Raw genomic sequence first — 16834 nt, forward strand, 5'->3', positions numbered from 1 at the left:
AAATGTTTTAAGTTCAATTATCTTAGGAAAAACACTGTTTTGAAAGCGTAATGTTCCCCAACATTTTTGGTCGTCTCAGCATCCAAACTTTCTATTCTGAAGAATTTCTTCACGTTTGAACCTTTGGGGTGGGGAAGCCCTTGGAAGCCTGTGAGGAACCAGGACTGTTGCCTTGTTCTCTTGGCAGCTGAGGGTATAAGAGCTTGGCCTGATCAATCCAATTCCTTGCTGGCATTTTGAATTATGAGTTCTAGATTCTGTGATTCTAGAACATTCTTTGCTGTTTAACTGAGGCACCACTACTGAAAAATCTTCCTTACTCATGCCCCCTTTTCCTTTAAACTGTTAGGAAGTGCCTACCTGGTTTGTACCTATATGTCCTGTGAGCCACCAATGAGGCTGTGAGCTCTCTGCAAACAAGACCCTTTCTCCATCCCTACTCTGTCCAACTGGGGTACAATTCTCGGGCTGGACAGGTTGGTCTCTAAACTCAGCATTTAGGGACAGGTTCCAACTTTGATTCCAAATACTGGGATGTATTCGTACCCACATTTGCTTGGAAGGACACACAGCACTTCACACCACACACCAAGCGTGTGCCCTCTTTGATCACTGGAGCCCAGAAGTACAGTGTGCCTTCCCTTTCCTCCCTCGGGTAATCCAGAACGGTGAGGATTAGCATCTTCTGTGGTCACAACTCATGAGTGACACTGAGATAAGGGCAGAATGCCTGCCGCCCTGTCTGCTAGGAAATGCTCAAGAGCCCTGTGTCTTAGGAGGTCCCCAAATGGACTTCTGCCAGGGAGGCAAAGGTGTGACTCGGTGAGCAGGGCCTGGCTAGTGAGGGAAGTGTCCAGGGAGGAGATCCTGAGAGCCATGGAAGGTTGCCAGCATGGGAAGAGTTAAGAGCTAAAATATGCTCATGACATAATTTTCAGTAATTATATCTTGTACAAACATGAGCCACTATGATTATACACATGTAAACTCCTCATCATACAAACACAAACCATAAACTAAGATGACAGCCAACCGCTCCTTGCTAGACAAGCTCCTGGAACAGGCACTCAGGGGGGAGAATTCTCAAGGGCTGATGCCTAAGCCTGGAATTCCAGGGCATCCTCCCTGGAATTCTTCATCATCACTCCCAGAGGCCAGGCCAGGAGGACGGATAGAAGGAGATTCCAGAGTCTCTGACGCCGACATCAGTCTTTGCTTTGGCTTTGAGCACCTGGGTGAACCCAATCCTCCTACACTTTGCAGGGGAAGAGCACCTGAGAGAAGATAAGTTCTCCAAGGAATCTGAAAAAGAATCCTTAGAATTTATCACAGCCAGACCCAGTTATATTTACAGGACATGTCCATGGTTTGCATTGTCTCCAGGGATCTGGCCATGGGGGACGCAGCATCCTCGTGAGGGTACACACGTAGGATTTGGAGAGCAGGCTACAAGGGGAAGCTTGGAAGGACACAACGTAAGCTACTTTACTTCCTTCCAAAATTATCCTGTTTGAAGCAATCCAGTCCAGGGAAGTGGAAGAAACAGCTACACAAAATGAGGCTGGAGGAGCTGCTTCCTGGGACTGCAGGTTTTGGAGGGGTGTGGAAATCTGGGGGTAAGAGTTAAAACTCTGCAAAAGGATACTGATCACCAGGGCAAAGGGAAGGTTTCAAGCGGCTGCCAATTAGAGGCGGCTTTGTAAAATGTATTAGACCGTTATTACAGAACTTTCATCTTGGGCCAAGAAAAATACATGATTTCTAACCACAAAAACTTGAGAAATGGACTAAAAGGAACACATTCCTCTTGGGCTGCCCAATGGGGAGAACCTCCAGAGGCAGAGAGATCACTGAGTCAATGCGTCCGAGCAGCACAGCTCACTGAGGGCTGTGGGCACACACACTCTGGGTGTACACACATGCATGTGCATGTGTAAACCATCTGCCTCCACACTCAGTGCTTTCTGGGCCAGCTCTGTGGTGGGCAGGCCATCCCTCACTTGGCTAGGGAGAGGGACAGATGACACTGGCCAGATGGTCTCCACCTGCATTTGATTACCACCCACCAAGCTGGCTGGACACAACCTCTAAACTCTGAAACATGAGTTTGGAATGGCCTGGCCTCAGGATAAACACACAACCTGGAGCGTGTCAGAAGGACTCTTTTTCAAAGCAGGCTGCCCAGGCAACAGGCAAATGACAAGGTCATTCCATCTTTAAAGTTTCCTGGAGGGGTCTTGGCTGGGTCTGAACTTGCTCATGTGAGGATTTCTCCAGCCAAAATGGTTTTGTCTGGCTACAGAATGAAGCCCCTTGGAGGGAGCAGCTGTCTCCCCATCTTCAAGAAAGAAAAGCACAAGAGGGAGTCGTCACGTGCTGTAAAAGGTGGATTTGGGTCAGAGCAAAGAATTTTCTAACACAGAAGACTGCCAAAATATTGGCTGGTGGTCAATGGGTCAGTAGAATTTCTTCCTATGGGGACTTTTAGAGGAATAAATTAGAGACCCTCCCCAATTGGGTAGGGTGGGGGTGAGGGAATCAAACTCTCTAGTAACAGAAGGATGGATGAGACAGCCTCTCAAGATAATTTCCAGCTAGAGATCTGATCCTGCTCACTGTGGTGTCCAAGAGAGAGGCTGGCTTTGTCCCAGGAGTTTGGCAAAGCAACATAATGGCTGTGCCAGCCTCGACAATAACATCAAAGCTTCAGACAGAAAAGCACGTGCTTGAATCCCAGACACACCTGCCTGACCACTGGAACCTGCCCAAAGGTCTCTTCCAAGGCACTTCCCTAAGAAGGCATCCATCAACCTCCAACAGGCAAAATGACTGCTAAGTCCAGGCAGGAGAACACGAACCCAGGAGAGCTTTTAAGGGAAAACATACAACTGGGGCATAGAAGGAGCTAACCTAAAAGTTGGCAAGTCATGCTCAACATTACTAGCTATTAAAGAGATGCAAATCAAAACCACAGTGAGGAGCAGGCAATCGTGGTAGCGGTAAAGACAGTCCTTGGGATGCCTGCATTCCATATTGAAGAGCCTAGGTTCAAATACTAGCTCTGCTCCCAATTCCAGCTTCTTGCTAACGTATACTCTGGTAGGCAGCAGTGATGGCTCAAGTAACTGGGTTCCTGCTACCCTTGGGGGGAAACCTAGATTGAGTTTACAGCTCCCATTTTTGGCTCTGGTCCAGCACAGCCCTGGCCACTGCTAGCATATGGGGTTTGGACTAGCAGATGGGAGTTCTCTCTTTCTATCTGTCTGTCTCTCTGCCTCTCAAATTAAACAACAACATGGTGAAATATCACTCCACACCTTCTAGGATAGCTAAAGTAAAAAACAACTGTAGTACTGATGATGATGTGGGGATATTAGAATGCCTGGGGGCTGGCACTGTGGAATAGTAGGCTAAGCCTCCACCTGCAGCACTGGCATCCCATATGGGCACTGGTTCAAGTCTCGGCTGCTATCCTATCAGCTCTCCACTATGGCCTGGGAAAGCAGCAGAAGATGACCCAGGTCCTTGGGCCCTCGTACCCATGTGAGAGACCTGGAAGAAGCTCCTGGCTCCTGGCTTCAGATCAGCCCAGCTCTGGCTGTTGCAGCCATCTGGGGAGTGAACCAGCTGATGGAAGACCTCTCTCTCTCTCTGCCTCTGTCTCTCTATAACTCTGCCTTTCAAATAAATAAATAAATGGACCTTTAAAAAATGAATAGAAACAAGCTATTGACAGCCTCAAAATGCCTATACATGAGAAAATTATTAATTACTAACAGGAAAGTAGTAACTTTCCAATAGAGAAATCCGGCAAGGCACTGTCTTAATCAAGCAATCCAAGTAATCAGATTTCAGACTTCCTCAGTGGCAAACAAATCAACATCAAGCATCTCCTGATAGGCTCACTCAGAAAGGCACAACACTTGTGATACTCCTATCCAAGAAATGCATACCCTCATTCTAATTATGAGGAAGCATCGGGCAATTCCACATTCTACAAAATAACTGACCTGCACTTCTCCAAAGATCATCAAAGACAGGAATCATCTGAAGAAGTCTAAGATACGTGACAATTAAATTTCTAGAAAATATTTTATCCCGAACTCCAGGACTCTAGTCACTGAAGTGGGGTCACCAATTTGACCTTGTCTGCCTAAGCATTTCTTGGCTTCATCCTAGGAAAAGCCACTAGGCAAATTGGAACAGTTAACCAACCTGCAAGTGTCACTTTCTGACCCATGCAAAGTAAAATGTTGCTACGGGGCCAGCACTGTGGCATAGGGGGTAAAGCTGCTGCCTGCGATGCTGACATCCCATACAGGCACTGTTTCACATCCTGGCTGCTCCACTTCTGATCCAGCTCCATGCTAACGGCCTGGGAAAGGCAGCAGAAGATGGCCCAAGTACTTGGGTCCCTGCTACCCACGTGAGAGACTCAGAAGAAGTTCCTGGCTCCTGGCTTTGGCCAGGCCCAGCCCAGGCTGTTGCTGCCACCTGGAGAGTGAACCAGCAGATGGAATATGTATCTCTCTGTCTCTCTCTAACTCTGCTTTTCAAACAAATGAGTAAATCTTTTAAGAATGTTGCTGCACTTAAAATGCCCCAAATATGCAGTGAAAGATATCAGCAGTACAGGGGAGCAGTCTCTGGAACCAGGATGCCTGCCACAAGTTTAGGCTCTGTCATTTGCTCGGCTGTGTGATCTTAGGCAAATAAATCATTTATCCTCTCCATGCCTCAGTTTCTTCTTCTGCACAATGTAGCTATGCTGAATGGGCTCTAATACAAACTATGAACTTTGGGGGACAATGACTTGTCAATGCATGTCTGCTGACTATAACTAATGTACCTTTCTGGTGTGGTATGTTGACACAGAGAACCTCTTGGTTTCTAACTTTGAATCAGCACAGCTCCAGCCATTGTGGTCATCTGGGGAGTGAACCAGTGGTTGGAAGACTCTCTCTCCGCATCTGCTTTTCTGTAATTCTGCCTTTCAAATAAATACATAAATTTTTAAAAATGTAAGGGAAACCACCTAAGTACTATATGAGAGAGAAAACAGTGTGCTTTGGAGAACATGGTATGGGACATGAGCATAATTTCACTTAAAGATGTGGCAGGTGATTTGAGAAGAGCATTGACAAGAAAACTTGAGAAGATAAGGCAGGGCTAGAAGGACTTCAGGCCTAGCAGACATGGCCTGAGGTGGGAGATGTGTTTGGGGAACATGGTGTCTGCTGGGTTATAACACAGATAACATACATGATGGTAATGGTACAGGCACAGTGGGACCTATGGAAAGGCAGGGCAGTATCAAGAATGTCCACACCTGTGGCCTCCCTCACTTCCATAACTTAGCAGGATCCTGCCCAAAAAGAGACATGAAATTAGCCACACATAATACAGTCTTGGTAGCTGGCGCCGTGGCTCAACAGGCTAATCCTCCACCTAGCGGCGCTGGCATACCAGGTTCTAGTCCCGGTCGGGGTGCTGGATTCTGTCCCGGTTGCCACTCTTCCAGGCCAGCTCTCTGCTGTGGCCAGGAGTGCAGTGGAGGATGGCCCAAGTGCTTGGGCCCTGCACCCCATGGGAGACCAGGAGAAGCACCTGGCTCCTGCCTTCGGATCAGCGCGGTGCGCCGGCCACGGCGGCCATTGGAGGGTGAACCAATGGCAAAGGAAGACCTTTCTCTCTGTCTCTCTCACTGTCCACTCTGCCTGTCCAAAAAAAAAAAAAAAAAAAAAAACCAGTCTTGGTTCCATGGGCATGGACACACACTTACCCCTGAATCCTTTTCTAAATGCTCACAAACCAACTCTGTAACTCTGACTCTCAAATAAATAAATTAATAAATGAATTTATTCACTTATTTGAGAATCAGAGTTACAGAGAAGGAGAGGCAAAGAGAGAAAGATCTTCCATCTGCTGGTTCACTCCCCAAATGGCCACCACAGGCAGAGCTGGGCTGATCCAAAGCAAGGAGCCAGGAGCTTCTGCTGGCTCTCCCACAAGGGTGCAAGAGCCCAAGCACTTGTGCCATCTTCCACTGCTTTCTCAGGCCATAGCAGAGAGCTGGATCAGAAGAGGAGCAGTTGGGACATGAGCCATCTTCTGCTGCTTTCCTAGGTGTATTAGCAGGGAGCTGGATCAGAAGTTGAGCATCTGGGACTTGAAGTGGTGCTCATGTGGGATGCTAGTGCTGCAGCCAGCACCTTAACCTGCCGTGCCACAATTCCAGCCCCTATATTTAATTTTTTGAGGAACCATCATGCTGTTTTTTGCAGTGACTACATTCTTTTGCATCTCTGCCAGCAGTGCACAAAGGTTCATTCTCATAACCATTTCAAATGAGGTTTTTTTTTAATCCTATAGTTAATAAATGAACAGCAAACATTGGAGGCTATCAAGTACTTTTTTTTTTTTAATTTGACAGGTAGAGTTATAGACAGTGAGAGGGAGAGACAGAGAGAAAGGTCTTCCTTCCATTGGTTTGCTCCCCAAATGGCCGCTATGGCTGGCGCTGCACCGATCCGAAGCCAGGAGCTTCCTCCTGGTCTCCCATGCAGGTGCAGGGCCCAAGGACCTGGGCCATCCTCCACTGCCCTCCCGGGCCACAGCAGAGAGCTGGACTGGAAGAGGAGCAACCAGGACTAGAACCTGGTGCCCATATGGGATGCCAGCGCCGCAGGCGGAGGATTAGCCTAGTGAGCCACATCGTCGGCCCTCAAGTACTTTCTGATGTCAGCTCCTTCCTACCAGGAAGAGGTGGAGAGAAAGCCCTTTGCCTCTGGAGCTCAGACATTGTCCTGCTTTCATATCCCTCCTCCATAATGATGTCTTACCACACACCGTGCCAGAGCTTGTAAAAGACCCTTTCTTGTAGAACACTTAGATTATTTCTAAATTTTTTACTCCTTTAAATACCACTGAATGTGTTTATACAAAAGGCTTTTTCGGAATACAAGATTCTTCCCATGGGGTAAACTCCCAGTACCGGGAACTACCACCATGAGTAATCAGTGACAGATAACACCTATTATATTTCAGGTACTATTCTAAGTATAGAACATCTGTACATTCCTTTAAGTAGCTAAATATCTTCATTTTTATATGTCTATTTTTCAGAGGAGTTTTAGGTTCTTAGCAAAACTGAGCAGAAAGTAGAGCTGCTACATGACCACTGCATATGTGCAAAAGCATATGCACATGCATGCACACTGTCCTTGTCCTCTGGGACAGTTTTTTCTTTCTTTTTTTTTCCTAAATATTTATTTATTTATTTGAAAAGCAGAGCTACAGAGGCAAGGGGGGGGGTGTGAGAGAGAGAGAAAGGTTTTCCATTCACTGGTCCACTCCTCAAATGACCGAAATGGCTGGAGTTGGGCCAATCTGAAGTCAGGAGCCAGGAGCTTCCTCCAGGTCTCCCACATGGGTGCAGGGGCCCAAGGACCTGGGCCATCTTCTACTGCTTTCCCAGGCCACAGCAGAGAGCTGGATCAGAAGTGGAGCAGCTGGAACTCGAACCGGTGTCCATGTGGGCTGCCGGCACTGCAGGTGGTAGCTTTACCCGCTACGCCACAGCACCAGCCCCTCAACAATTTCTTGACCTTGGATCTCTCCCAGAACTCTCAAACCAGGCCTGAGATTCTGTGTGACTGTTATCAAGCCTCGGATAACAACCATTACAACAGAATTTAGTAAATAATTCCTAAAAAAAAAAAAAAAAAAAAGAAGTTTGCAGAAATGATGTTTTCATTCTGAACAATTCACAATTACTGATACTTCATAAGTCGTTTGGCAATGGTGTTTGGTTGACAGCACAAGTAGGTAGTAAAACTTTATAGAATTCTTTTGAAAGATGTTTATATGGTAATATTCTCACATAGCAAGACTGTTTTTAAACTTCCAGTTAAATCAATTTTGTATAATCTTCAAAAAAGAGAAAGGAAAGAAGGAAGGGAGGAAGAGAGAGAGGGAGAGGAGGGAAAGAAAAGATAAGAAAGGGAAAGAGAAGAAAAGAAAAGAAGAGTCAGGAAAAGTCCATCAGCTAAGATTATACTCCCATGCTCTTGAGCTGGGAGTCTGATTTGGCTTCGATGCAGGCAGATGACTTGTGAATTTTAACTCTGGGTTTTAGATGCTCTCTTTCCACTACTACACCCCATCCAATCAGATTCAAGGAATGCATTCGCCTTGCTCAAGTAGACAAGGACCACTTTCCCACAGCATTCCTCAAGTATAAAAACAGCAGCTCCCAGGACTGATTCAGCTGAGAATCTAGTCACAAACTCTCCTGGCTCCCAACACTTGGGGCAGCTCAACTCTGTCCTAGACTTTCAATGAGCAAAGAACTTCTAGGCTCCGATAATAAATTTAAGAAAAGTCCCAGGGGCAGCAGACCATTTCTTGTAGGGTGGAAAAAGTTCACAGTCAGCAACCCCCTGGCGGAGAGCTACTGTCCCTTCTTCCTTCTACACCCAAGCTCCACAAAGAATGGAAGGGGCAGCCCCCTATGGGGGTCCCCAGCTAGCCTGGTACACTGTAGAAACTCTGATAGCTCCCATTCTTGGCTTTGACTTAAAGAAAAACCTTACAAAGGTATTTTTAAAAATAAGAAGGGGTGGGGCTGGCACTTTGGCACAGTGGGTTCACACCCTGGCCTGAAGTGCCAGCATCCCATATGGGTGCTGGTTCAAGACCCGGCTGCTCCACTTCCAATCCAGCTCTCTGCAATGGCCTGGGAAAGCAGTAGAAGATGACCCAAGTCCTTGAGGCCCTACACCCACTTGGGAGACCTGAAAGAAGCTCCTGGCTCCTGGCTTCGGATCAGCGCAGCTCCAGCCGTTGCAGTCAACTGGGGAGTGAAACAGCAGATGGAAGACCCCTCCCTCTCTCTCTTTCCCTCCCTCCCTCTCTCCTCCCTCCCTCTCCTCTCTGTGTGTAACTCTTTCAAATAAGCAAATAAATCTTTTTTAAAAAATAAAATAAAATAAAAATGGGTAGACATTTGGTATAGCAGTTAACTTGCCACTTGGGATGCCTGCGTCCCATACTGGAGTGCCTGGTTCAAGTCCCAGCTCCTCTACTTCATATTCAGCTTCCTCCTAAAGTACACCCTGGGAGGCAGCAGATGAAGGCCCAAGTACTCGTGGGATTCCAGGACGGAACTCCTAATTCCTGACTTTACCCTGGAACAGTCCCGGTTACTGCAGGCTTTTGGGAGAATGAGCCAGAAATGGAAGATCTCTCTCTGTATCTCTGCCTTTCAAATAAAATGAAAATAAGAATTAAAAATGTATTAAAGACTGGGGCTGGCGCCATGGCTCAGTGGGTTAACGCCCTAGCCTGGGGCACTAGCATCCCATATGGGCGTCAGTTCGAGACTCCACTTCCTATCCAGCTCTCTGCTTTGGCCTGAGAGTGCAGTAGAGGATGGCCCAAGTCCTTGGGCCCCTGCACCCGCGTGGGAGACCTGGAGGAAGCTCCTGGCTCCTGGCTTTGAATCAGCGCAGCTCCAGCCGTTGCAGTCAACTGGGGAGTGAACCATCAAATGCAAGACCTCTTTCTCTCTCTCTCTCTCTCACTGGGGAATGAACCATCAGATGCAAGACCTCTCTCTCTCTCTCTCTCTGCCTCTCCTCTCTCTGTGTAACTCTGACTTGCAAATAAATAAATAAATAAATAATTTATGGGCTGGCGCCGCGGCTCACTAGGCTAATCCTCCGCCTTGGGGCACTGGCACACCGGGTTCTAGTCCCGGTCTCGGCACCAATCCTGTCCCGGTTGCCCCTCTTCCAGGCCAGCTCTCTGCTGTGGCCCAGGAGTGCAGTGGAGGATGGCCCAAGTCCTTGGGCCCTGCACCCCATGGGAGACCAGGAGAAGCACCTGGCTCCTGCCTTCAGATAAGCACGGTGCGCCGGCCGCAGCTCACCGGCCGCGGCGGCCATTGGAGGGTGAACCAACGGCAAAGGAAGACCTTTCTCTCTGTCTCTCTCTCTCACTGTCCACTCTGCCTGTAAAAAAAAAAAAAAAAAAATTATGAAAGACTAAGTCGATGGCAGCCAGACACAGTCTGACCTGGAAAGTGAGGTGCCCTCTGCACACAGGTGTGTAGCTTCAGGGTTTCTTGCTGACCAGAGCCAGGTACCTGCCCAAGGGCCTTTTGTCTACCCACGATCCTCAAGGACTCTGAGCAGACAATGGCCCAAAGAGGTGAAGGCACCTGAAACAGGGTAATGGGAAGAAAAAAATCTTTCTAGCATCTCAGTTCACCATGGACAAGGACTGTGCTTTTTGAGTGTTCTGTACATGGGTACATTTTGGCAAATGGCAATAATATTCCCATTGCTCTCCAGAGAATATCAGACCAAGACATTCAACTATAAGCAGTTAAGATAGTATTTTTTTTTTTTTTGACAAGCAGAGTTAGACAGTGAGAGAGAAAGAGAGAGAGAAAGAAAGGTCTTCCTTCCGTTGGTTTACCCCCCAAATGGCTGTTACAGCCGGTGCACTGCGCCGATCCGAAGCCAGGAGCCAGGTGCTTCCTCCTGGTCCCCCATGACAGTGCAGGGCCCAAGGACCTGGGCCATCCTCCACTGCTTTCCTGGGCCACAGCAGAGAGCTGGACTGGAAGAGGAGCAACTGAGACAGAATCCGGCGCCCCAACTGGGACTAGAACCCGGGGTGCTGGCGCCACAGGCGGAGGATTAGCCTAGTGAGCCATGGTGCCGGCCAGGTAAGATAGTATTAAAAAGCAATGAGGGTTCCTCCTAGTCATTATCAAAGTCCAACTCAAATATCTTAATGGCATTTCCTTTAAGCCACTTCTGCTGTTTTTTCCTTTTTAGGGAAACAAAACCATTACTCAATTCGGTTCTCCTGACTTTGCACCAGATGAGATCCCAGCTACTGGAAAAGCTTCCTAAAACCCTGTTCCTGTTCCACCATGTCATCCCTTTGCTTCAACAGGAATTTGTGAATGTCACATTCTTTACATTGCCTTCAAACTCTGCAACCTCATCTTCCTTCCTCTTACTCAAGTAGTTGAGTTCCTGCTACCCATGTGGGAGACCTGGATTAAATTCACAGCTCCCAGCTTTGGCTCTGGTCCATCCCTAAACATTGCTGGTATTTGGAGAGTGAACCAGTAGAAAGGAGCCATCCTCCCTCCCTCCCTCCCTCTCTCTCTCTCAAATAAATATATATATTTTTTAAATCTTCCAAATATTTGTTGATGCACCGAGGAAACAGCGAAGTATAAAAGATATACATCCATCCCTTCAGGGAGCTTAGGTTTTAGAGGGAAAGAGGGGAAACAGACCATAAACAAGCCAAAGAAGTCACGTAAGTTGGGCAGTGATAAACGTGTTAAAGAACAATTAGGCAGGAAAAGGAGGCAGCACTTCATGGAAGGAGTGCAGGGCTCCCATTTCAAATAAGATCAGGGAAGTTCTGAGAGGTGATATTAGAGGAAAGACCTAAGAAGGCAAGGGAGCAAGCAGGGGCCATTGGCAGGTGGAGCTTTCCAGGCACAGGGAGACTAAGTGCAAAGGTCCTGAGGCAGAAGAGTGCCTGGCACTTCAGGGGAGGAGCAAGGGAGTCTTCATGGGTACAGAGGAATGAGGAAGAGGAGAACACCAGCAGACAAGGGGATAGAAGTAGGCTGCACAGGCCCCTGAAAGCATGTGAGACCAGAAGCCATTGGAGGGTTCTGAGCAGAGAAGTGACTGCATAAGATGGTGTGGACACTGTCCCTGACCAAAGAACTAGCACAGAACTAAGGAAGCTACATCAGCAAAGCTCCAACTCCAGAGACTTTCCTCTTTCCCCCTGGGTCTTTTCTCTATGCAAAACCCCTAGTTACAGGAATGAAAAACTGCCAGACTGGCTTCCAGAGGGCAGGAATCCAGCATGTTTGCAACTCGATATATGGGAAAAGCTGGAGTGGAAAGGAAGGCGGTTAGGGAAAGCCATGGTGTCGCCTGTTGGTTTGCACTACATTTTTTTCCTCTAACCAACCAAGCTTTTCAGAAGCATTTAGGAGTCAAATCCAACACAAGCAGAAAGTATAGCCAGCCAGCTAGAACCCCCAAGACCGGAAGCCTGGGCCAGGTCCCACACTCCAGCAGTTACTACTCCCAACAGTCATGGCTCCCAAGCTCCTGAGCACTTGCTGAAAGGCATGAGGTCAGAGTAAAGAAAGCTGGTGGCCACAGTCAGGGTTCCAAGCCACCCCAGGTGTAACATGAAGGTCAGTTCTGGAAAAACAAAAACATCTCCTTGATTGGCCTTTCTGTGTGTCTTTGACCAGAGATTCTGGGACCCTGAATTACAAGAATGATCTGTGTGGCCGGCACTGCGGCTCAACAGGCTAATCCTCCACCTGCAGCGCTGGCACACCGGGTTCTAGTCCCAGTTGGGGCACCAGATTCTGTCCCAGTTGCCCCTCTTCCAGGCCAGCCCTCTGCTATGGCCCGGGAGGGCAGTGGAGGATGGCCCAAGTCCTTGGGCCCTGCACCCGCATGGGAGACCAGGAGAAGCACCTGGCTCCTGGCTTCGGATCAGCGCGATGCGCCAGCTGCGGCGGCCATTGGACGGTGAACCAACGGCAAAAGGAAGACCTTTCTCTGTCTCTCTCTCTCTCACTGTTCACTCTGCCTGTCAAAAAATAAAAAATAATAATAATGATCTGTGTAAAGAATGAATGGCCCTCCAAAGACAAGGAGGAGCCAACTGTGCCTGCCCACCCATCACCTGGTAGGCCCAGTGCCAGGTCCCCAACCCATTTGTCAGTCCTGCTGCAAACACACAGTATTACATTACTTGATTTCCTATATATGACAGAGAGTCTCCCAATCCCTACCTGAAAAGGACCTCACCCATTCCTGAACATTTGTACTTATGCTTGTGAACCTTCTGGGCACCCTGGGTACAAGGAGACTGGAGTCCTGGGTAAGTCTATGTCAGCCTTCTGTATCTACACGCCGAAGAAAGGGGGAAATAGGAGGTATATGATGTTAATTTCTAGGTGACACTGATCACCAAATTTTAGGAAAACAATAACAATAGGATCAACACATACCCTTGGGACTACTACCACCATACCTGACAGTGAAGCTGTGATTTGCATTTAAAGAATCTAAGTATTAACTGAGAGGTGGGCAACCAGCAGTGAGTACATAGACTACCTAAACTATACTTCACTTCTCTGAGAAGTCAAGGAGGAAGAAAACAGATGAACAGCAGTTAATGTAACAGCAAATGTAGGAGCCGTCTTGCCAAGCAAAGGTGCTGTTTTCAGAATCTACCCCGACCCTAAGTAGCAGCAAATTTAGACAACAGGGTTAGCCAGGTAGCAGGTGAGCCTTGTAGGACACTGGGCAGCTCCCAAACTGAGGAGACTCAAGGCAAAGTAAGAGCCCACTCCCTATAAATGTTCTATGAAATCTATGAATATTCACAGAATGTTCTATGAATGTTCACAGAAATCAAAAGAATAGATACCCAATCAAAATCAAAAGTGGAGGCCGGCGCCGCAGCTCACTAGGCTAATCCTCCACCTGTGGCGCCAGCACCCCAGGTTCTAGTTCTAGTAGGGGCGCCAGTTCTGTCCCAGTTGCTCCTCTTCCAGTCCAGCTCTCTGCTGTGGCCCGGGAGTGCAGTGGAGGATGGCCCAAGTGCTTGGGCCCTGCACCCGCATGGGGGATCAGGAGGAAGCACCTGGCTCCTGGCTTCGGATCGGCGCAGTGCACCGGCTGTAACAGCCATTTGGGGTGTGAACCAACGGAAGGAAGACCTTTCTCTCTATATCTCTCACTGTCTAACTCTGCCTGTCAAAAAAAAAAAAAAAAAAAAATCAAAATTATACCTAAGAAGCTGGACAATAATGGATGCAATAGAAAAAGGCCAGGCCAAGCAAGTTTCAGATTTTGTCTTCTTGATGTTTCTTCAACTCAGATGGAGTTTGAGGTCTGGTTGGGGTCAGGATATGCTCATGCCTCATCTAAGGGAAGGTTAGCTTGACAGAGCGGGGGGGGGTGGGGGGGAGAGGTCCGCACAGCAGGCTTTGCACACTGTGTACTGGAGGGTCCGGTGCATCTCAAACCCTGGGACTGAGGCTGCAGATCCCAGTATCAACCACACTTTATAGCCGATATCATCACTGGAGAGAACAAGGCACAGAGCACATGAGCCAACCCTAAAATCAAGAGATCAAGGAATTCAGAGGTGGGCCCAACACCTATTCAGGGGATCTAACTCATTTACTGGCTTGAGAAATATCACCCCCCCCCCTTTCAAATTAATAAATAAATCTTAAACAACAACAAAAAGAAACAAAGAACTACTTCAAGAAGTGAACCTTAATGTAGACCGGGGGGGCTTTAGTTAACAATAATATATCAATATTGATCATCAATTGTAACAAATGCTCCACAATAATGCAAGATATTAACAATAGGGGAAATTATTAGCAGAGGAGAGGGGGGAACTCCATGGGAACTTTGTACTTACTACCTCCCCAATTCCTATAAACCTAAAACTGCTCTTAAGGCCGGCGCCGTGGCTCAATAGGCTAATCCTCCGCCTTGCGGCGCCGGCACACCGGGTTCTAGTCCCGGTCGGGGCACCGATCCTGTCCCGGTTGCCCCTCTTCCAGGCCAGCTCTCTGCTGTGGCCAGGGAGTGCAGTGGAGGATGGCCCAAGCCCTTGGGCCCTGCACCCCACGGGAGACCAGGATAAACACCTGGCTCCTGCCATCGGATCAGCGCGGTGCGCCGGCCGCAGCGCGCTACCGCGGCGGCCATTGGAGGGTGAACCAACGGCAAAAGGAAGACCTTTCTCTCTGTCTCTCTCTCTCACTGTCCACTCTGCCTGTCAAAAATAAAAAAAAAATTTAAAAAAAAAAAAAAAAACTGCTCTTAAAAAAAAAGTCAAGTCTAGGGGCCAGTGCTGTGGAGTTGCCTGTGGTGCCGGCATTCCATATGGGTACCAGTTCAAGTCCCAGCTGCTCCACTTCTGATCCAGCTCCTTCCCAATGTGCCTGGGAAAGCAGCAGAAGATGGATCAAGTACTTAGGCTCCTGCACTCATGTGGGAGAGATCCAGGAGAAGTTCCTGGCTTCGTATTGGCCAGGCTCTGGCAGTGGTGGCCATTTGGGGAGTGAAACAGCAGATACGAGATCTCTCTCTCTCTCTCTCTCTCACTCTGCCTTTCCAATAAATAAATAAATCTTAATTTTAAAAAAAATCAAGTCTATTAATTAAAAATAAATCATTAAAGGAATTAAAATGTTAAAAAAAAAAAAAAAGGACTATCCGCATTGATAAAATGACAGAGGAAAACAGTATTCTCTCCAGGGTGGCAAGACTGTCTTTATATCAGAACAAAAATTCTTCCTAGATTGGCATTTTTTTTAAAGATTTATTTATTTTTATTTGAAAGTCAGAGTTACACAGAGAGAGGGGGGCAGAGAGAAAGAGAGAGAGAGGTCTTCCATCCAATGGTTCACACCCCAATTGGCCACAACAGCCAGAGCTGCGCCAATCCGAAGCCAGGAGCCAGGAGCTTCCTCCAAGTCTCCCACGAAGGTGCAGGGGTCCAAGGACTTGGGCCATCTTCTACTGCTATCCCAAGCCATAGCAGAGAGCTGGATCGGAAGTGGAACAGCTGGGTCTTGAACCGGTACCCATATGGGATGCCGGCGCTTCAGGCCAGGGTGTTAACCCGATGCGCTACAGCGCTGGCCCCGGCATTTTTTTTTTAAAGATTTATTTATTTACTTTGAAAGTCCGTGTTACACAGAGAGAGAAGGAGAGGCAGAGAGAGAGAGAGAGAGGTCTTCCATCTGCTGCTTTACTTCCCAACTGGCCACAATGGCCGGAGCTGCGCCAATCTGAAGCCAGGAGCCAGGCACTTCCTCCAAGTCTCCCACGTGGGTGCAGGGGCCCAAGGGCTTAGGCCATCTTCTACTGCTTTCCCAGGCCATAGCAGAGAGTTGGTCTCGAACCGGTGCCCATATGGGATGCCAGCACTGCAGGTGGTAGCTTTTACCTGATATGCCACAGCGCCAGCCCCCCTAGATTGGCATTTGCAGACAGCTTAGCTAAATGGCTGTCAGGTACACATAGGTGGGATGTGTTCCCCATTTCTACAGCCAGCCTGAGACTGAATGATCAGAACACTATAAATGCTTGACAAGGTCTGCTTTGGGCTACTGGAATACTGAGCACATTCCCGACCACAAAACAAGAAGCACAATCAGGTGACTTGTCATCCAAGCCAGAAACATCACCTTTGTGTTCTTCCCTGGCAACTTACTGAGGATGACTTACGGTGAGGCTGCAGAACCCTGGACTTGAGGGATGGCACAGGATCCTGTCACTTACTGTACTGCTGGATCCTCCTGTCACGACCCAGCAGGGCCCTCTATTCTCTACAAAGTTGCTTCAATATCCAGCTCAGCATTTCCCCTACAAAGCACTTCCTTGTTAACTCTGCAGCCATGATCACTCCATTAATCCAAGATATGTTTGCATGCAGGTCATAATTTTAATAGAGATCTTCAGCTCTCTTTCATGGGGGCTAGAGAAAGAAGGGGATGGCAACCACTACTGAATCCAGACTGCCTGGTGTACAGCTCCAGCATTCACAGTGGGCAGGTAAATTCCTTAACACCTTTTTACCTCACTTTCCTTATTATGTAATAATTAGTTCTACCTCAAATTTGTCTTGAGGATTAAATGAGGTTACATAAAGCACTTAGAATAGTATCTTATGCAAAGGAAGGGCTATAAGTGTTTGCTGTTATTATCACAATCACATCTTCAGTTTCTTG

General features: G+C 47.8%; 1 protein-coding gene across 3 annotated transcripts in view; it reads right to left on the bottom strand.

The window, feature by feature from the left end:
* The window catches only part of SUFU (SUFU negative regulator of hedgehog signaling), a 117543-nt gene that overhangs the window by 86763 nt on the left and 13946 nt on the right, over positions 1 to 16834 (bottom strand). The gene's annotated exons all lie outside the window — the stretch shown is intronic.

The sequence above is a fragment of the Lepus europaeus genome, chromosome 17, assembly GCF_033115175.1.
Source record: "Lepus europaeus isolate LE1 chromosome 17, mLepTim1.pri, whole genome shotgun sequence".
NCBI lineage: Eukaryota > Metazoa > Chordata > Mammalia > Lagomorpha > Leporidae > Lepus > Lepus europaeus.